This window comes from Capra hircus, chromosome 29, assembly GCF_001704415.2.
Source record: "Capra hircus breed San Clemente chromosome 29, ASM170441v1, whole genome shotgun sequence".
Classification (NCBI taxonomy): domain Eukaryota; kingdom Metazoa; phylum Chordata; class Mammalia; order Artiodactyla; family Bovidae; genus Capra; species Capra hircus.
In genome coordinates this window covers 20,592,540-20,615,527 of record NC_030836.1, presented here as the reverse complement: position 1 = coordinate 20,615,527, position 22,988 = coordinate 20,592,540, and the positions used below count along the sequence as shown (strand labels likewise).

Sequence of the window (22,988 nt, the reverse complement as noted above, 5' to 3'; positions counted from 1 at the left end):
ACGAATGTTGGCTATTTTCCTAACTTACTGTTGGTGTGTTTTTTTTGGTCTTCTTTTTATTAGTTTCTGAAATGTTAGCTTACATTATTGTTATTTGGTATTTCTTCTTTTCTAATATAGACATTTATAGCTGTGAATTTTCCAGCTTCACTTTTTACTTGGTATGTGATTAGGAACAAATGCTTAATACTTTGTCAGTTATTCTGTGTGTATGTGTTTTAAGGATTTTTTGATATATTAAAGTTCTTAAAATAGGAACTGAAATGGAAAGTGTCCTGTATATATTAACTTTTAATATGATTGTTCTTTGGATGGATCTGCCTGTTAGCTAGAATACTAGAGTGGGTTGCTGGTCCCTTCTCCAGGGGATCTTCCCCACCCAGGAATTGAACTCAGGTCTCCCATATTGCAGGCAGATTCTTTACTGTCTAAGCCACCAGGGAAGCCCTAAATTCAGGAAACATAATAAAATAAACCATTTGGTTGACATGATACAAGAATTTCAAAACTAGTTGAATTTAATTTTGACACACCAAAAATCTTGAGAACACACACTATCATCACTCAAACCTCTGAACTCTTCATATTATGTTTTGTAACCAAAACTTTATCCCAAGGATTCACAAAATATATTACAAATGACAGCGTGGAAAATAATCTTGCCCAGTAACTCCAAGTTCAGCTCTACAATGTACCCTTAAAATGGGAGGACATTGGTATTTAGAGTAGTCTCAAATTTCCAAATAAAGTATGTAACAAAGAGCTATGTATTCATATACGGCATTCACAGAAGAAACTTATGGCCTAAAGCAAAGTTAAACTAACTTTCTCGAAACTTTTTAGATTCTACGCCAACTGGACAGCCTCTCGTCTGGTCTGAAAACTAGTGGAATTTTCAAACCTCTGATCTAGTTTAAGGGCTCAGCTTTAATTTTTCCCTTCTGGCCTGTGTTCACAGCAGCTTTTAAAGACTGCTTTCTTAACTGCAGCTACATACCATTTCCCAACTATGGAAAAGACCGTTTTTTTGTTTTGATAATATTGAATATTACACTTTAGCTGTGCAGGAGTTAGAGGTTATGCAATAAATTATCAGTCTATGCATGGCTGAAATTCAAAAGCAAATTCATTTGCTTAAGGGAACATTCTACAGTAACAATTCTTGATATTACATGCCTCATATGATCCATTTGAAACCACCGAGGATTACAACTTCATGTGTCACTGTTACCACAGACGAAGAAATGTAAACAGCTAAAACATTTCAAAAGTGCAACAAACTTATGAAGTCTCAAACAAAACTTGAATTTTCTGTACATACTCTTGTCGAAGGTATTTCCTATATACCACATTCCTCTAGAAAACTGGTCTTCTATTGACCTAGATTGGCTACAAGACCTAGAGAAAGATAGGCGCAGCTTGTGATTTCTCTCCGGGGACAGTGATCTCTCTCTTCCCCTATCTTTAAGAAGGGACCTAGTCCTGCTCCAAGAGAAACTTCTCTTGTCTTGGAGATTTGTATCAAGGTGGAATACTCCTCCTCTAATAAATCATCTTGAAGGCAACGAGCCCAGGAGGGCAGTGGGCCACAATTTTGACTTATCTTTTCACCTTTTGGCAGTTTCATTTTTACTTGGCAGCCACATAGTGTTCTCCCATCTAAATTTCAGACAGCATCCGCTGCATCTCGGGGATCTTCAAATTCCACAAAAGCAAAGCCTGGAGGGTTTCTTGCAACCCACACACTTTGGAAAAAGTTGCACAGTCATTTCCGACTCTCTGCGATCCCATGGACTATAGCCAGCCTGGCTCCTCTGTCCATGTAATTCTTCAGGCAAGAGTACTGGAGTGGGTTACCATTTCCTTCTCCAGGGCACACACTTCAGAGTGGTCCATAATAGCCAAAGGCTCATTCCAATTCAGTCTTTTTATCATTGTTTCCAAAAGTACCTACACAAACTTTATAGTCCAATCACCAGGAATCATGACGTATTTTGAGGTCATGGGTTAGAAATGCAGACTCAAATCCACCATCCTATGCTGATTCTTCCTGGATGCCTTCCGCCTGTCATCCCCTGATGGTTTGGCACACCTAGCATCCACGAAATAGTCAGCTCATGTTATTAAATAAAAGTCACAGGCTCTGGCCAGAAGGTTTTTTTTTTTTTTTCATTCAGACAATGTTCTTCAATTTAGTCACCCTCAGTAGCTAGGAGTTGTTTCAATGATACATGAGACATTTCTGGAACTCCTCAGTAGGATTGGCCACTGGAACCAGGAAAAAAATTGCTTTGAATAAATTCAGTAAATGAAATTTTTCATTCTTCACAGATAGATGATCAGCTTTTAGAAACAGCTAATTGTTCTTGTTGCTAAACAAGACAGGTTATGAAGTTCATCACTAATATTTATGGTTTTAAATAAGATGAGATCAAAATAGTGGTTCATATTTCTTTTTACAAGACTAACTTGTAAGGTGGAGTTTAAAAAAATGTGTTGAAGATGGGTAATATTGGGAGGCAAATAGTTAAGACATCAGTGATCGCTTAATTTTATCTGGGTTTGGAGATTTGTTTAAATCAGAATCAAGCAAATAAACTAAAAAAAAAAAAAAATCTAACACTACAGTGAAACAGTTAAATGTGATCCTCATGGATTTATGGACTAGTCCTTCAGAAATACACATAATACTTCTTGAACTCTGTGTGAGTGAAATCCTATTTGAATTTGTCCAGAATCAGATATGACTGAACTATTTTTTTTTTCTAGGCTTTCCCAAGTTAAATTATGCTGAGTTTGTGGTAGCCTCAACTGAGAAATACAAGGTTCCAGGTGAATAGCACTTGATGGTTGTTTCTGCTTTAAGGCAATCAGAGACACTTCAACAGTGGTGGTTACTTTGGAGTTCTGTTCAGGATTTGCCGTATGTGGGAGTAACTAATTTAAATCTGCTTCTTATTCTCTCCTTTTTGATCAATCTCCTTCATCTTCTAGTTTACATGAGTTATTATTCATACCTTCTGCCATTTCTCATCTTTGGTTTTCTACCTTGCCTTCTTTGTTATGCCCCTTCCATCTCCATTCTTACTGCTAAATGCCTTATTTTTCATATTTCTTAGTAAAGATATTGAAGAAATAAATTTGATTGTATCGTTCATGTTTTCATGTCAGGGTTATAAAAAATAGGTCATCGATTATCCTAAGGTTTGGCTATAGTCAAGCTTTTGTCTTAATTTCTCTCTTCTATATTATGACTAGAAGTGAAGGTCACCTGGGATCCCAGCTCCCAGGAAAGCTTTCTAACTAGCCCAGATGGCAGGAGGTACAGGCGCTCTGATATCTCATTCAAAGTTATTCAGTATTATTGGTAATATGATGACTTTGCTTACGCTGTAATTACAGCACTGTGACTTATTTTATAACTGGAGACTTGTAACTTTTGAAGTGAAGTCACTCAGTCGTGTCCGACTCTTTGCAATCCCACAGACTGTAGCCTACCAGGCTCCTCTGTCCATGGGATTTTCCAGGCAATAGTACTGAAGTGGATTGCCATTTTCTTCTCCAGGGGATCTTCCCAACCCAGGGCTCAAACCTGGGTCTCCTGCATTGTAGGCAGACGCTTTATTATATATATAATTTACAAAATCTTTTCCCATTTACTCCATGACCTTTTAATTGTGTTAGTTTTCTTTGCTATGAATAAGCTTTTTAGTTTGATGTAGTATTGTTTGTTTATTTATGCTTTTGCTTCCCTTGTTGAGAAAATATATCCAAAAATAATTCTAAGATTGATGCCCAAGAGCATGTTGCTTATGGTATTGTCTAGAAGTTTTATGGTTTAAGGTCTTAATATTTATGACTTTAATCCATTTTGAGTTTATTTTTGTATATAGTGTGAGAAAGTAGTCCAGTTTGATTGTTTTGCATGTAGCTGTCCAGCATGTAGCTTCAATCATTTATTGAAGATGCTGTCTCTTCTCCATTGTATATTCCTGTCACTTTTGTCATAGAGTAATTAACCATAAAAATGTGGGTTTATTTCTGGGCTCTCTATTCTACTTCATTGATCTCTGTGTCTGTTTTTGTGCAAATATTATGAAAGTGAAAGTGTTAGTCACTCACTAATCCATGTACCGCTTTGATTACTTTAGCTTTGAAGTGTAGTTTGAAATTAGGGACCACAATAACTCCAGCTCTGTTCTTTCTCAAGATTATTTTCACAATTCTGGGTCTTTTGTGTTCCCTTACAGATTTCAGAATTTTTCTACTGCTCTTAAAATTGACATCAGTGTTTTGATAAGAATTCCATTGAATTTATAGATTGCCTTGGGAAGTATGATTATTTAAGGAGGTTAATTTTCCAACCCATGTTTGTGTCATTTTCAATATCATTTGTCAATGTCTTAACAGTTTTCTGAGTACAAAATTTTTACCTCTTTGATTTATTCCTAGGTATTTTATTCTTTTTGATGCAGTTATAAATGGGATTTTTTCTTAATTTCTTTTTCTGATAGTCCATTTTTAGTGTACAGAAACATAGTGGATTACAGAATTTTAACTTTGTATACTGCAACTTTACTGAATTTATGTTTTGTGGCATCTTTAGGATTTTCTATATATAGTATGTTATGCGCTAACAATGACAGTTTTATGTCTTCCTTTCCAGTTGGAATTCATTTTATTTATTTATTTTTTAGCCTGATTTCTATGACTAGAATTTCCAACGCTATGTTGACTTAACATGTTGATAGCTGGCATCCCTGTATTGTTTCTGATTTAGAGAGAATGCTTTCAGCTTTTGCTACTGAATATGCTGTTGGCTGTAGTTTTGTCATATATGGCCTTTATTGTTTTGAGGCATGTTCTTCCTATAACCACTTTGTGGAGTGTTTTTCTTGTGAACAAAGGCTGTAATTTGTTGGAAGTAGAAATTTTCCTCGTGAAAAACTTGCTGTCAGTTGCTACTGGAAGTTATAGTTTGAGCCAGATCTGGATAATAAAATATCAGCAAAGGTCATTATTCAGAAATCATCCCACACTCCACTAGCGCTATACTGAACATGGATATGGTGGTTACAGAAAAAAGCAGTCACATAACACCCATGACTAAACACAGAGGAGCAAATTTAAAGGTTAAAATAGCAAACCTTTAAATTAGAAAATCTTGTCTCTTATAGTATTGTATAGAAATTGAACTAATAATGCTAGTAGAAATACACCTCATTCCATCATATCGCATGAGGAAATGATACCTTTTTATGTAAATACATTAATGACTGGGCTTTTTACACTTACAATAAACACTTTTGTAATCACTACAATTTTGATACTTATTTGAAAGCTAATTATGAAATATTAGATTCATTTTCTATCATTTTTCCTTTGGTGACCCTGTGTTCTTACTGTGCTACACTTGTATTCAATCCAGTTACTGTGGGCTTCATGAAGATAAACAAGAAGGGGCCTGTATTTATTGAGCTCTTAACTGTATCTGCCTAAGAACTTAAAGCCAGTTCTTCATTTATTCCAGAAACTTTACAAATACAGTGTTACAATTTTTCACAACTTACACATAGGATCTGAGGTTCAAAGTTATGAAGTAGCTAGTTCAAGGTTATGCCACTAATGAATTTAGAATGTAGTTTTGAACTCATGGATGTTTTGCTTCTACTTTTAATCACTATGCAATATTGCCTTCCAAAATTAATGATCCATTTTATTATATAAGGTTAAAGAGACAAAAATGTAAATTAATGCTCAAGGCTTGGTTTTCTTAGGATTGACGGAAAAAGCGGGGAAAGTGGAAAAGCATTTTTTAAAGACAAAATTCTTTCAAAAAATGAAGATCATGGCATTCGGTCCCATCACTTCATGGCAAATAGATGTGGAAACAATGGAAACAGTGACAGACTAATTTCTTAGGCTCCCAAATCACGCAGTTACTGCAGCCATGAAATTAAAAGATGCTTGCTCCTTGGAAGAAAAGCTTCGACCAACCTAGACAGCATATTAAAAAGCAGAGACATTATTTTGCTGACAAAGTTTCATCTAGTCAAAGCTATGGTTTTTCTCGTAGTCATGTATGGATGTGAGAGTTGGACCATAAGGAAAGCTGAATGCTGAAGGATTGATGCTTTTGAACTGTGGAGGTGGAGAAGATTCTTGAGAGTCCCTTGGACTGCAAGGATATCAAACTAGTCTATCCTAAAGGAAAGCAGTCCTGAATATTCATTGGAAGGACTGATGCTGAAGCTGAAGTTTCAAGATGCTGGGAAAGATTGAAGGCAGAAGGAGAAGGGGATGACAGAGGATGAGATGGTTGGATGGCATCACCGACTTGATGGACATGAGTTTAAGCAAGTTCTGGGAGTTGGTGATGGACAGGGAAGCCTGAATGCTACAATCCATGGGATCACAAAGAGTCAGACACACTGAGTGACAGATCCAAAATGAACTGAAGACAATATATGTGTTTATTGCATGTAGCCAAGTTCATTGTTTATGCATGCTTCTATGATTTTCTGTGTAGTAGTGCCCTTATACTCTCCTGATAAGTAATGGTAACCAAAGTGCCAAAATGTATCACCAGGGAAGCTCTAACATTTATCCCTAATAGAATTAAAAATGGCAAAAAAAGAGACACAGATGTTAATGCTTTTGATCAAGAAATATATTTGAATAATTTAAATTATTTATGTAGATGAATCGCAGTCTATGTCTGATTCAGGAAAGATCTTGGACTGATATGACCAGAGAATGTTAAGAAATGTAAAGAAAAAAAAAAAAAAAAAAAAAAAAAAAAAAAAAAAAAAAAAAAAAAAAAAAAAAAAAAAAAAAAAAAAAAAAAAAAAATGCATATTTTAAATTTTTTGGAGAACTACTTTGTGGAAAATACTAACAGGTTGTTAAGAGGCCAATTACCAGGCACTTTACTCAATAGATTTATTGAATACAGAGTGTTTCTGTTTGTTCTGAAAAATAATATTTGTGGAAACATTTCAACATAGTGATTGCAGCAATCAGATGTTCTTGAGTTAAAACTCCCACCACTTTTACCTTCCCACCACTGAGCTGTGCCCTAATTTCAGGATATTGTAAACTACAGAATCCAAGGCCAAACTGCATTTCAAAGAAATATGAGTGGCTGTAGTCCCACCAGTTCCACTCCACTCATCATAATTATGAAAGTAAAAATTTGATAATAAGAAGCCTTTATGTAAATAAGTTAAATAGCTTCCAATATAGTCAAAAGACCTATCTCATGTTGTTCATCTTTAATGAAAAAAAAGAGAAAATGCTTGAACACCTCACAGTGCTACTGTCTATGTGCTTCTCCATTCTCATGTCCCCTCTCTCACTTTCTTCTCCTTTTGAAAACATGTTTTCTTCTTTCATTATGAAAATGGCAGTAGGTAAGGAAATAGTGAGCTGAGTATACAAATCATTATTGTACACAGTGTCAGCAGGCTTCAGGACAGCGAATATTATACTCAAAGAGAAACAAACTACAAAAACAAGTTTCTAAGCAGATTTAGACCATTAACAGAGACGAGAGAGAAAATAGAAAAAGTATAGCATTAGGGGCATGAAAATTGAATTGCATTAGATATTTATCACCTCTAACTCTTCAGCAAAATAAGAATAGATATATAATGAATTTTGTCTGGGTTTTTTTTTTTTTTTTAGAATTGTTCTGTTTTAGTTAGAAATTATTAGACAACATCCACATTTTTTAGTCCTGAAGTTAGTAATACTCCTCAGTTCTGGCAACAAACCAAATAAGAGACAATAATAGTTGTTTTTTATGTGTCATCACATTTGTCTTCATCTCAGCTTCACGGTGGAAAGAAACTCTACTTACAGATGATAGAGTATAAATATCTTCTTATGTGTTTTCTAAAGGTTGTAGAACCAGAAAATGTTGAAGCCAGAATTCAGCTTAGTTCCTACTGATGTCATTACTGCTTCTTTCTACTAGGGAGCATCACAGAAATGTCAAAATGTTTGAATACTACAAGATGCATTTTCATAAATGTTAATGTTTATGAATAAGATATGTTCATAATGTTTATGAACAAGACAATCTATTAGAAATTAGATTATTTTTTCCTTGATCAGATAGATCTGCTGAATGTTTGTTTGATTATATACTCAAGAGGATGACTTCTTTTCTATTACTTTCCACAAAGAAATAACAGAGTATAGTAAAAGCTACATGAACAAAACAAAACAAAATTGATTATTTTCAGCACTAAATTGTTTGGTATTAACCAAAGATGGAGTAGGTATTCAAGGCCCAGTGGAAATTAAAATTGACCTCATACTTGTGTAGGATTTAATTGTAGAAACATATTTCATTATATTGTTATAGGCTTTCACCTACAGAAAAGGGGTTTAATAGGAGGCATTATGAAATAAAAGTCATAGTAGAGTTTGCAAATGGACAAGACCACAGGTGTGGGCTTTGAGTCAAATGAGAGGCAAATCCCAGTTTGCTCTGGGTTGGTTTTCTCACTGTGAACATATGGCTTGGTTTCTCAGCCTCAGTTTATTTTAGGTATAAAACAGTGGTAATGGTATCTAAAATACTACTGAGAAGTAAATCAAAACACACAAATAAATAGTTAAGATCTAGTGCTAAAAGTTCTTGAGTATAGCCAGTGTGTTAGTACAACGTTTGGTACTCCTAGGTTTTCATTAAATGTCTATTTCTTCCACTTAAATGAGACTTTCTTATAGAACAAATCAAAATGCTTTTTCCTGGTATTGAGCAACCTGCTCAGTCAATGATTTGAGGTATTAGGGAAAATATCCAAGAAGTGTTAGCTTTTAGGGCGTAATGTATGAAATTTCAAGTCTTCTTCCTGGTGCTCACAGTGTCATGATAAACACCATCCTAAGGCTACTCTAATGAATAAGAATTATCATGAAATGTTTCAGTTGACATAATCCAGCCAAGAATTCCTCCTGTTTCCTCTCTGAATTAGTTTTATGTGTTCCAGTGTTTGCTGACCTGGCTGTCTTGAACCTGGCATGAGTGTTAATGTCGCATATCCAACTCTACTTGAGTGCCAGCTGTACAAAGAATATGTTATTATTTTAGCTATTGGTATTTATTTCAGTTTTTTCCCATTTGGTTTGGGTGGCTGTGCAAAAAAAGGAGGGTAATAAGTGAGAGAGGGAGGGTGGTGCACTCTTCCTGGTGCAGTGAGAACAGGAGGGTGGCAGCTGATGAGGCCCTTACCCTTCACAGCACAATTGTATGCAGGACTTGAGTGGGTTCCACCGCAGCCTCCAGGGAAAACTGACCACGAGTGGCTCCCATTATGCTGCTCTTACAGCCCTCATCTGAAAATTTCAACATGATGCTGTGCATGAATGCCTAGCTGCCAGCAAGTGACCTGAAAGAAACACAAAGCAGACTCAAGGAACATGTTCTATTCTAACAGCACCATGGGACTGCTGGATAGGCCTGAAGTTTTTGGAAAATGTTGGGAGAGTTGCAGACACGTTCAAAGGACAATTGCCAGGATTAGAATCATATCACGTGAGAAATCAAGGCAGGGACTAGGAAATAAGGATATTTAGTCTACAGAAGTGATCAGTAGTCAGGGATATAAGTATGAAAATTGCCTGCATTTTTGGAAATAGTGGTAAATCAAGGAGACTAGAATTTGTTCTGTGTGGCCCCAGGCTATAGGTAATTCCAGCATCATTTGTTGAAAGGTAAGGTACTTCTAGTTTGAATCAAGAGAGCATCCTAGTATTTATCATTATCCAAATTAAATTGTGTAGTCACAAAAAACATAGAATTCCCCTTTACTGGAGTCTTCAAGAAGAGGTACAAAGATGATATAGAGCATATTCCATCTTAAATGAGTATCCTACAAGAATAAGTCGCTTATCAGCCAACTAATGGTGAAGTTAGGACAATGCACCTAGTCGGCCTGCTTCCATTTGCCTTCAGTAAATCCTCAGGGTTCAGGATCAGTTGTTAGTCCATATGTATTTCTAGTTTGATGGGATGTTGTATTGTTGTTCTGTTGCTAAGTCATGTCTGACTCTCTGTGACCCCATGGACTGCAGCACGCCAGGCTTCCCTGTCCTTCACTATCTCCCAGAGTTTGCTCAAACTCATGTCCATTGAGTCGGTGATGCTATCTAACCGTTTCATCCTCTGTGCCTCTGTCTCCTTTTGCCTTCAATCTTTTCCAATGAGTTGGCTATTTACATCAGGTGGCCATCCATGAGGCAGGAAGAGATTCATAGGAGAGAACAAAATCTTCACTGAGATGTGGGAAAGACTAACACTACTCTTGAAACACTCACAGGAGACAAGCAGCCACTGGATTTGTCAGTTTAGTGTGAACATGTTCCTAGTCCTGCTTCTTCCCATGGTTAATCATATGACCAGTCTCTGCAATAATGACACCTTATCTTTATAGAGCAGAATATATTTTTGTTCCTCACTTCCAATGAACAAAAACATCTTTTTCATTCCTGAAATAATTTTGAATCCATCTGGATCATTTCCCTCTTCTCAATCTCTATTGCCACCCCTCAAAATTTAGCTTTTTCTCGCTGTGCTTTGCAATTTCATAATAGAATTCTGAATGTCCTCCCTGCTTCCCATTGTACCCACCTTATTAGAGTTTTCACTGTGTGGCCTTAAGGAGCTATCTAAATTCAAAAGTAACCCTTTGCAAAACCCTTCAGCGGCTCCATATTTTTCATAATAATGATTTCCAAAATTTCTAGCTTAAGAATCTAATTATTCTGTGTGCGTGTGCTAAGTCATTTCAGTGACTTAGTTCATGGGATTCTCCAGGCAAGAATACTGGGGTGGGTTGCCATGCCCTGCTCCAGGGGATCTTCCTGACTCAGGGACCAAACTAGGGTCTCTTATGTCTCCTGCAATGGCAGGCATGTTCTTACTACTAGCGCTACTCTCATATTTAAATAATAATATTTATCTATGTAATTAAATGTTTATATATCATAAAATGTTAACATTTGCTTATTATAAAACGTTTAATTTACTTTTAAATCACTTTAATTTTAATAATATATTAAAACTGGCTATTCCAGATAACAGTTGTATTTTTATTTCAATTTATTTCTGTATTTTAAATTGGATATATACTATCTAGTAAACCTTTATTACCTGACATTGTGAATAATATTCTTATTGTAAAATGAGAAACTGAAATGTATTCTAATTATAAATATTGTGAGTGTAATATTTACGTAAAGTCTAAATTGCAATGCTCAGCTTGCTGGGCCAGAAAATTGAAAATAAAAATAAAATGCTATTTACATTTATAAATCCAGGTATAAAGTACTTTCTTGAGTTTTTCACTCAGAGAAAGTTGATGAATAGATTATCAAAAACTATAGTTTATTTTTCAGGTTGGATGTACCTCTCCAAATATATCATATAAAGTTTTTGCATTCCCAAAATTATAATTTAAAAATCTCAGAGACAATATTATTTATTATTTATTTTTTAAATTAATTCACTCAAAATTGTAAAAGTCAAATTGTTAAGGTTTGAGCCCAAACCTTGTTTGAATTTTCTCAATGAATTCTGAGTCAATGAGCATTTAATTCAAGGTGGTATCTTCACAACACAGAATTATCTAATCAAGTTTACTTAGCTTTTTAAAACAACAAAACATGCAAATTTGTATAATCATGTTGTATCAGGTAAGTATTTCAATAATGGATTTTCTTTGTCATGAAAAATTGACTTCTTTTCTCCTTAGAAAAATTTGTGTCAACAGCTTCACTCAGCTCAGCCAATGAAATTAGTATAAGCATGGACATTCTGCATATCACTTCCTATTTCATTAAAAATGAATTTGGAATGTCATCAATTTGAAAACTTAATGAATTCACATTTATATGTCATAATTTGACTTTTTTTCTTAAAGCTGTCATCACCTTAATTTACTAATGCTTATCTATGTAATATCCTATGACTGTCTGAACACATTTCAATAGCAGATTTGATGAGCTGGCACTTCTTTAATTTTTCTGCCATCATGTTATTTCAACATCAATACAATCGTTCTATGATTTTTCATTACTTAGTTGAGGGTATATTCAAAATTTATCAAATACTTGGAAATATTTTCTCTTGTATAAGTGCCAAATCCTATGAAGAGACACATGTAAACTGTCACGCAAATAAACTAGAAATATTTTATATGAACTAAATTCTTAAAACTATTTCATCAAATATATTAGATGCATAAATCATTTCATACAGATCTCTCTGAAAGGCAACACACCCAATTAATCAACTGTACCTCTCTCTCCTTTGTCCTACCTCATTCTTCTTCATGGAGTCTCCAGTTATATTTTATGTTTGTTTGTCTGCTTATATATTACTATCACCCCCTCCAGCAAGTAAAGACTTTGTGTGCCTCATTTTCTGCTGTATACTTTGAATCTAGAAAACTTCTGTACTCATAATGGAAGCTCAATAGATACATCTTTGAAAGAATTAATGAATACTTTTTTCTAATTTCTTCTTTGAACTAAATGATGCTAATTGGATTTTAACAGTGACTGTCTTATCTATGACATTTGCTAGCAGTCAGGTCACAGAGGCTAGCCAACACTTCTTTCTTAAGATGTATGTCTCTTCATTATACAAGAGCATTTATAAGATTAAGTTTCCTTCTCATTATTATTCTTGCAACATAGAGTAATTGAATTTAGGCTGAAAGCAAAAAGAGTTATCTTTAACTTATGATTATTATATTTTATTTCAGTAAAGTTTAATTTGACAAGGATCATATGATTATTTTGTATACTCACTATAAAAAATTTCACCTTTTAAAAGTGGGCAATATTTATTGTAAAAATCATTATATAACAATTCTCTTAATTTTTTTGTATATTTTTGTGATATTTTGTGATTATAGCTACTATTGGATTTTTTTCCTTTTTTAACATAAATTTATTTAATTGGAGGCTAATAACTTTACAATATTGTATCGGTTTTGCCATACATTGACATGAATGCACCATGGGTGTACATGTGTTCCCCATCCTGAACCCCCCTCCCACCTCCCTCCCCATCCCATCCCTCTGGGTCATCCCAGTGCACCAGCCCCGAGCACCCTGTATCCTGCATCAAACCTGGACTGATGATTTGTTCCACATATGATCATATATATGTTTCAATGCTGTTCTCCCAAATCATCCCACCCTCTCCCTCTCCCACAGAGTCCAAAAGACTGTTCTATATATCTGTGTTTCTTTTGCTGTCTTGCATACAGGGTTATCGTTACCACCTTTCTGAATTCCGTATATAATTTACCAATTCCAACTGCTTCTTAACTAAGTAGCTGTCCTGATTTCCCAAAATGAATTGGGAGTACAGTGCAAAATTCAACAATCTCTCCCCATAGAAGTGGAATATATAATTCCTATTCGATGGCGAACATTTGACAAGACATCTACCAAAATCTCATAGAAAACCAAACAAGCCTAGAACCATTTCCTTCAATAAAGTATTTCACACATTCCTACTGAGTTCTCTCTCTCTCTTTTTACACTCAAGTACAAAACCAAAGGACATTTAGATTACAGTTCAGTGAAGAAGACAAACAGGTTTCAGGTAAGGTAAAACTAGTGATAGAAGATCTCCATATAACATAATAAAGAAAATAGATTACATTAAATCTCTGTTAAAATAGACATCATATAGACAATTGGGGGGGGGGCGGGGGAGTAGAGTTTACACACAGAAAACCAGTTAAAAATACCAAGATGGAAATTAAATTCTCTGAGAAGAGTATAACATTTCACAGACACAAAAAATTTGCTATAAAAACTTTTGCTTAGAAAATTAATTGGATATGACAAGATCTCAAAGACATGAGGATAAAACAACAGAGAGAAAAAGCATATAAATTGCAAAACTAAAGAAAGACATTGATGAACAAAATAAATCTATCAAAAGCTAATATATAAACGGATGCAATAATTCATGACTGAAAATTCTATTTCCCTATAGGAGAAAAGATTGGTATTTTATTAAATGAAGAAAAAAATCAATTAGAACAGTGGAAAAGAAAACGAAAGATGACAAATGTTCCAAAATACTTCCATATAATATAATTTATAAAATTAATATCAGAAAGATAAAGAAGAAATTATGATTAGAAATCATTTTCTGAAACAAGAATAGGATCTGAATATTTAAAGGACTAGCATGTGTTAGAAAAAAAAAAATCCAAAATGAAAAAATCAAGCCATGCCTTGGTACATTATTAAATGTCAAACATAAAGGAAAAACAAACAAAAAGAACCAAAGAAATACAATTTAATCAATTTTAATGAGGAAGAAAACATGGCTGGACCTTTGCTTTTAACACAGCAAAGTGTAATGTTGACACATAGTGGAAATGTCAAGAGCACTCTGAGTAGGGCCAAAAATCATCCTGATAGTATTATATCTATTGTGTATTTCTGTGCATTCCTGTTATATCTCTGAATCATACCTGATTATATCTGTTGTATAAAGACAACAGATAAGCATTTTGTAGATCTGAAGGCAATATCCAGAATTGAGTTAATAACAAAATCCAACCAATAGACAGTGAAAAACCTATGATCAGAGGTCTAACTTACTCAGTGAGAGAAGCCAAAAACCAATATCTCAGTATCTGAGGACGTGTGGCCCCCATTTTGTACCTGCCATCATTAAAAAAATAGAAGGAATGGGATCAGTTAAGGAATACACTTTCCTTATCCCTTCCCGATGGACATAGAGGATGAGGTTTTTGTTATGCTCAAAAGAATAAATTTATGTTAAGAGTTTAGTTTGGAGGAACCTGTTTATAAAGAACAGTGTGAACATTTAACTCATTTACAATAAAACTAATATATATATATATATATATATATATATATACACACACATGATAACTGTGTTTATATAAAATAAAAAAGGTCTAAATCTAAATAGTCTGAAGAAATAGAATAACTCAGAGGCTGGGAGAAAAGAAGAGGATAAAATGAAATTTCTCATAGCAATGAATTAAAACATTATAATACTAAACGACATAAGTGTGACTTTTTTTAAAGTTCTGTCAGTTCAGTTCAGTTCAGTCGCTCAGTCGTGTCCGACTCTTTGTGACCTGCCAGGCCTCCCTGTCCATCACCAGCTCCGGGAGTTCACTTAGACTCACGTCCATCGAGTCAGTGATGCCATCCAGCCATCTCATCCTCTGTCGTCCCCTTCTCCTCCTGCCCCCAATCCCACCCAGCATCAGAGTCTTTTCCAATGAGTCAACTCTTCGCATGAGGTGGCCAAAGTACTGGAGTTTCAGCTTTAGCATCATTCTTTCCAAAGAAATCCCAGGGTTGATCTCCTTCAGAATGGACTTGTTGGATCTCCTTGCAGTCCAAGGGACTTTGAAGAGTCTTCTCCAGCACCACAGTTCAAAAGCATCAATTCTTTGGTGCTCAGCCTTCTTCACAGTCCAACTCTCACATCCATTAGAATCTTAAATTATAACGTAGTCACAAAGAGTCAGACATGACTGAGTGACTGAACACATACTATCTAGCACAGAACCACATGCGGCTACTAAGCAGTTAAACTGTGGCTGGTCTGAAATAAGATGTCTTGTAAATGTAAAATATATACTAGATTTCAAAAATGTACTAAAAAAACCCAAAAATATCTCATTAAACATTTTATATTGATGAAATATTTAAACGATAGTATTTGATATTAGGTTAAGTGCAATATATTAAAATTAACTTCATCTCAATTTTTGAAATACTGTTAGTATGTGGTTGCTAGAAAATATACATATGTTCTCCACAATATATTTCCATTGGTCAGCACTGACCTAAAACATTTGATATACCTTATAAAATATATTTCTTCTCTGGTAGGGCTGCACTTTAAATTTTTCGATCTATTATCCAACAAAAATAAAATAAATATTATAATATTAATGATTTTCTTTTTAAAGTTTTTATTTGAAATTCAATTGTTTTCAAACGTATATGATTGTTACATAATGCTACGCTAATAGTTTGGTGATTGAATATCACTTAGAAATCTACAGGTAAGAAACTAAATTAACATCACTTTAAATATGTGGTTTATATTCTTATTTAATGTTTAGGATTTTCTTTACTGATTTTAGAATGCTAAGTGATCTGCTTTTTGTTTTTTTGGTATTTCAGTTCAAAAATAATGGTTCCTATCATTATTGTCTCATTATTTCGTGATACTGGTTGTATTAAAACCTCATTATCATTTACAGCTATGGCTTGAACTCTTTCAGTCAAATTTTCAGAAAATAAAGTCTATTTTTGTATCACTTATCTTTACTTCAAACTCTGTGGTTTAAGTGCTGTGAACTGCCTTCCCTTCCACTCATCACTTTATAAAGCAACTTGCTTTAAGGTCACTGATCAAACTAATTATCCCATTTTTCTCTGATGTTCATTAATGTCTTATTGTTTTAATATTTGTTTCCTATGTTTTGTGTGAGCCCTTCTCCTCCTATAAGAATCCATCCTTGTCTATGCTGTTTTCTCAGCACAAGCTCCATAATTTTAATTTTTTATCACCTCTAAGACAATGACCTGTAAATTTATGTCCTAACTCTGAACGATATCCATTAACTCATGGCGCCATATATGTTTTCAGTAAATCTTAAAATTCAGCAAAGGAAATACATTTTCTAGCCTGGTGCTTTAACTCATGGCAAGATATTAAGTTTAAAGATTTACTTTGTACATTTTCCTCCCCTAATGTGAATATGAAAGACAAGTTTTAACCTCCATTGACTTAGGGAAAGTGTTCTGTAAAGAGGAGAGTGGATCCTTCAAGGACATCAGCTGTTGGCCCTAAATTGCTCTTACACTCCTCAGAATTTTGCAGATATAATTAAGATCCTATATTGTGGATGTGAGAAAACCATTTAGTCTTCCAGTTGTCGTTCAGTGACTCAGTTGTGTCTGAATCTGTGCAACCCCACGGACTGCAGCACCACCAGGCTCTCCTGTCCTTCACTATCACCTGGAGATTACTCAAACTCATGTCCACTGAGTTGATGATGCCATCCAAGCGTCTCATCCTCTGTCACCCCCTACTCCTCCAGCCCTCAATCTTTCCCAGCATCAGGGTCTTTTCCAATGAGTCAGCTCTTTGTATCAGGAGGCCAAAATATTGGGGCTTCAGCTTCCATCAGCCCTTCCAATGAATATTCAGGACTGATTTCCTTTAGGGTTGATTGGTTTGATCTTGCAATCCAAGGAATTCTCAAAAGACTTCTCCAGCACCACAGTTTGAAAACATTAGTTCTTCAGTGCTCAGCCTTCTTTATACTCCAACTCTCACATTCATACATGACTACTGGACAAACCATAGCTTTGAAGAGATGAACCTTTGTTGGCAAAGAAATGTCTCTGCTTTTTAATATGCTGTCTAGGTGCACCATAGCTTTTCTTCCAAGAAGCAAGCGTCTTTTAATTTCATGGCTGCGGTCACCATCTGCAGTGACTTTGGAGTCCAAGAAAATAAAATCTGTCACTGTTTCCATTGTTTCCCCATATATTTGCCATGAACTGATAGGTCCAGATGCCATGGTCCTAGCTCTTTGAATGTTAAGTTTTAAGCCAGCTTTTCCACTCTCCTCTTTCACTGCCATCAAAAGGCTCCTTAGTTCCTCTTCACTTTCTGCCATAAGGGTGATGTTATCTGAGTATCTGAGGTTATAGATATTTCTCCCAGAAATCTTGATTTCAGCCTGTGCTTCTTCCAGCCTGGAATTTCATATGATGTACTCTGCATAAGTTAAATAAGCAGGGTGACAATATATAACCTTGAAATACTCCTTTCCCAATTTGGAACCAGTGCATTGTTCCATGTCAGGTTCTAACTGTTTGCTTCTTGATCTACATATAGGTTTCTCAGGAAGCAGGTCAGGTGGTCTGATATTCCCAACTCTTTAAGAATGTTCTGCAGTTTGTTGTGATCCACACAGTCAAAGGTTTTAGTATAATCAATGAAGCAGAAGTAGATGTTTTTCTGGAACCCCGTTGCTTTTTCTATGATGCAATGGATGTTGGCAAATTGATTTCTTGTTCCTCTGCCTCTTCTAAATCCAGCTTGAACATCTGGAAGTTCTCAGTTTTCATTCTGTTTAACCTAGCGTAGAGGATTTTGCACATTAATTTGTTAGCATGTGAAATGCGTGCAGCTATGCGATACTTTGAACATTCTCTTGCATTGCCCTCCTTCAGTATTGGAGTGAAAACTGACCTTTCAAGCCTTGTGGCCACTGCTAAGTTTCACATATTTGCTGGCATACTGAGTGCAACACCTTAACAGCATCATCTTCTAGGACTTGAAATAGCTCACCTGGAATTCCATCACCTCCACTAGCTTTGTTTGTAGTAATGCTTCCTAAGGCCTTCTTGACTTCAAGCTCCAGGATGTCTGGCTCAAGGTGAGTGATCATACCAGTAATTCCTAACTAGATCAATGACTAGGGATTAGATTACACAAAGATCTAAACTAGAGGGTACCTAACCAACAGAAGACCCTAAAAAAGTATATAGTCAGCAGTCTTTTTCTGATAATTCTTAAAGAAAAAAAAACTTTAAATTTACAAGGGAAAACATATTTAGATGAGCCAACACTAGTAACTAAATTTCAAATACTGAGTCTTTCCCTTTAATGCTCCAAAGATGCAGCTTTCTCTTGGTATTTCTCACATGACATACAAACTAGGCAAGAGTGCTATCGACTCTGCATACATTTTCCTACAGTCCACCTTTGAAAGTCTAATATTTTACCATTCATTTAAACAATTGTTATGTTATTGCCTTTTATAATGCTTTTGTAATGCTTTCTTAAGTATCTCCAGTTAAAAACAATCATGACAAGTAGAAACGAGCAGGGACCCCACAAGAGATTGATGCAGCCTTGCCTGTGAATGTCCAGGAGTCTCTGGCAGAGGCATGGGTTGACACTGGCCTGTTGCAGGCTTAGGGACATTGAGTGCAGCAGTGTCTTATGGGACCTTTTGAAGGAGGTAGCCATTATCTTCAATACCTAAACCATAGGTTGGCCTCAGTTCAAACAACAAGGAGGGAAAGGAGTCCCACCCATCAATAGAAAATTGGATTAAAGATTTACTGATCATGGCCCTGCCCATCAGAACAAGATCCAGTTTCCCCCTCAGTCAGTCTGCCCCATCAGTTCAGTTCAGTTCATTTCAGTCGCTCAGTAGTATCTGACTCTTTGCCACCCCATGAATCGGAACACGCCAGGCATCCCTGTCCATCACCAACTCCCAGAGTTCACTCAGACTCACGTCCATCCAGTCGGTGATGCCATCCAGCCATCTCATCCTCTGCCATCCCCTTCTCCTCCTGCCCCCAATCCCTCCCAGCATCAAAGTCTTTTCCAATGAGTCAACTCTTCCCATGAGGTGGCCAAAGTACTGCAGTTTCAGCTTTAGCATCATTCCTTCCAAAGAAATCCCAGGGCTGATCTCCTTCAGAATGGACTGGTTGGATTTCCTTGCAGTCCAAGGGACTCTCAAGAGGCTTCTCCAGCACCACAGTTCAAAAGCATCAATTCTTTGTCGCTCAGCTTTCTTCACAGCCCAACTTTCACATCCATTCATGACCACTGGAAAAACCATAGCCTTGACTAGACAGACATTTGTCGGCAAAGTAATGTCTCTGATTTTGAATATGCTATCTAGGTTGGTCATAACTTTTCTTCCAAGGAGTAAGCATCTTTTAATTTGATGGTTACAGTCACCATCTGCAGTGATTTTGGAGCCCCAAAAAATAAAGTCTGACACAGTTTCCACTGTTTCCCCTTCTATTTCCCATGAAGTTATGGGACCGGATGCCATTATCTTCGTTTTCTGAATGTTGAGCTTTAAGTCAACTTTTTCACTCTCCTCTTTCACTTTCATCAAGAAGCTTTTCAGTTCCTCTTCACTTTCTGCCATAAGGGTGGTGTCATCTGCATATCTGAGCTTATTGATATTTCTCCCGGCAATCTGGATTCTAGCTTGTGCTTCTTCCAGCCCAGTATTTCTCATGATGTATTCTGCATATAAGTTAAATAAGCAGGGTGACAATATGCAGCCGTGACATACTCCTTTTCCTATTTGGAACCAGTCTGTTGTTCCATGTACAGTTCTAACTGTTGCATTGTGACCTGCATATAGGTTTCACAAGAGGCAGGTCAGGTGGTCTGGTATTCCCATTTCTTTCAGAATTTTCCACAGTTTATTGTGATCCACATAGTCAAAGCCTTGGCATAGTCAATAAAGCAGAAGTAGATGTTTTTCTGGAACTCTCTTCCTTTTTTGATGATCCAGTAGATGTTGGCAATTTGATTTCTGGTTCCTCTGCCTTTTCTAAAACCAGCTTGAACATCAGGAAGTTCACGGTTCACGTATTGCTGAAGCCCAGCTTAGAGAATTTTGAGCATTACTTTACTAGCGTGTGAGATGAGTGCAATTGTGCAGTAGTTTGAGCATTCTTTGGCATTGTGTTTCTTTGAGATTGGAAGGGAAAGTGACCTTTTCTAGTCCTGTGGCCACTGCTGAGTTTTCCAAATTTGCTGGCATATTGAATGCAGCACTTTCACAGAATCATCTTTCAGGATTTGAAATAGCTCAACTGGAATGCAATCACCTCCACTAGCTTTTTTTTAAATTTATTTTTATTTTTACTTTATTTTACTTTACAATACTGTATTGGTTTTGCCATACATTGACATGAATCCACCACGGGTGTACATGCGTTCCCAAACATGAACCCCCCTCCCACCTCCCTCCCCATAACATCTCTCTGGGTCATCACTGTGCACCAGCCCCAAGCATGCTGTATCCTGCGTCGGACATAGACTGGCGATTCGATTCTTACATGATAGTATACATATTTCAATGCCATTCTCCCAAATCATCCCACCCTCTCCCTCTCCATCTGAGTCCAAAAGTCCGTTATACACATCTGTGTCTTTTTTCCTGTCTTGCTTACAGGGTCGTCATTGCCATCTTCCTAAATTCCATATATATGTGTTAGTATACTGTATTGGTGTTTCTCCTTCTGGCTTACTCACTCTGTATAATCGGCTCCAGTTTCATCCATCTCATCAGAACTGATTCAAATGAATTCTTTTTAACGGCTGAGTAATACTCCGTTGTGTATATGTACCTCAGCTTTCTTATCCATTCATCTGCTGATGGACATCTAGGTTATTTCCATGTCCTGGCTATTATAAACAGTGCTGCGATGAACATTGGGGTACATGTGTCTCTTTCAATTCTGGTTTCCTCGGTGTGTATGCCCAGCAGTGGGATTGCTGGGTCATAAGGTAGTTCTATTTGCAATTTTTTAAGGAATCTCCACACTGTTCTCCAAAGTGGCTGTACTAGTTTGCATTCCCACCAACAGTGTAGGAGGGTTCCCTTTTCTCCACACCCTCTCCAGCATTTATTGCTTGCAGACTTTTGGATCGCAGCCATTCTGACTGGTGTGAAGTGGTACCTCATTGTGGTTTTGATTTGCATTTCTCTGATAATGAGTGATGTTGAGCATCTTTTCATGTCTTCTTTGGAGAAATGTCTATTTAGTTCTTTGGCCCATTTAGTGATTGGGTCGTTTATTTTTCTGGAATTGAGCTGCATAAGTTGCTTGTATATTTTTGAGATTAGTTGAGTATACTACCCAAAGCAATTTACAAATTCAATGCAATCCCTATCAAGCTACCAGCCATATTTTTCACAGAACTAGAACAAATAATTTCAAGATTTGTATGGAAATACAAAAAACCTCGAATAGCCAAAGCAATCTTGAGAAAAAAATGGAACTAGAAGAATCAACTTGACTGACTTCAGGCTCTACTACAAAGCCACAGTCATCAAGACAGTATGGTACTGGCACAAAGACAGAAATATAGATCAATGGAACAAAATAGAAAGCCCAGAGATAAATCCACACACATATGGACACCTTATCTTTGACAAAGGAGGCAAGAATATACAATGGAGTAAAGACAATCTCTTTAACACTAGCTTTGTTCATAGTGATGCTTTCTAAGACCCACTTGACTTCACATTCCAGGATCTGGCTCTAGGTGAGTGATCACGCCATCGTGATTATGTTGGTCGTGAAGATCTTTTTTGTACAGTTCTTCTGTGTATTCTTGCCACCTCTTAATATCTTCTGCTTCTGTTAGGTCCATACCATTTCTGTCATTTATTGATCCTGTCTTTGCTTGAAATGCTCCCTTGGTATCTCTAATTTTCTTAAAAGGAACTCTAGTCTTTCCCATTCTGTTGTTTTCCTCTCTTTCTTTGCATTGAACACTGAGGACGACTTTCTTATTCCTCCTTGCTAGTCTTTGGAACTCTGCATTCAGATGTTTATATCTTTCCTTTCTCCTTTGTTTTTAGCTTCTCTTCTTTTCACAGCCATTTATAAGGCCTTCCTGGACTGTCATTTTGCTTTTTTGCATTTCTTTTCCATGAGGATGGTCTTGATCCCCGTCTCCTGTAGAATGTCATGAACCTCTGTCCATAGTTCATCAGGCACTCTATCTATCAGATTTAGTCCCTTAAATCAATTTCTCATAAGGGATTTGATTTAGGTCATACCTGAATGGTCTAGTGGTTTTCCTTACTTTCTTCAATTTAAGTCTGAATATGGCAAAAAGGAGTTCATGATCTGTGCCACAGTTAGCTCCTGGTCTTGTTTTTGTTGACTTTAAGAGATTCTCTATCTTTGGCTGAAAAGAATATAATCAGTCTGATTTTGGTGTTGACCATCTGGTGATGTCCATGTGTAGAGTCTTCTCTTGTGTTGTCGGAAGATGGTGTTTGCTATGACCCGTGCATTTTCTTGGCAAAACTCTATTAGCCTTTGCCCTGCTTCATTCCGCATTCCAAGGCCAAATTTGCCTGTTACTCCAAGTG

General features: G+C 36.2%; 1 pseudogene; it reads right to left on the bottom strand.

Annotated features, from left to right (window-relative positions):
- The window catches only part of LOC102183489, a 43,591-nt pseudogene continuing 21,817 nt past the window's right edge, over positions 1,215-22,988 (bottom strand).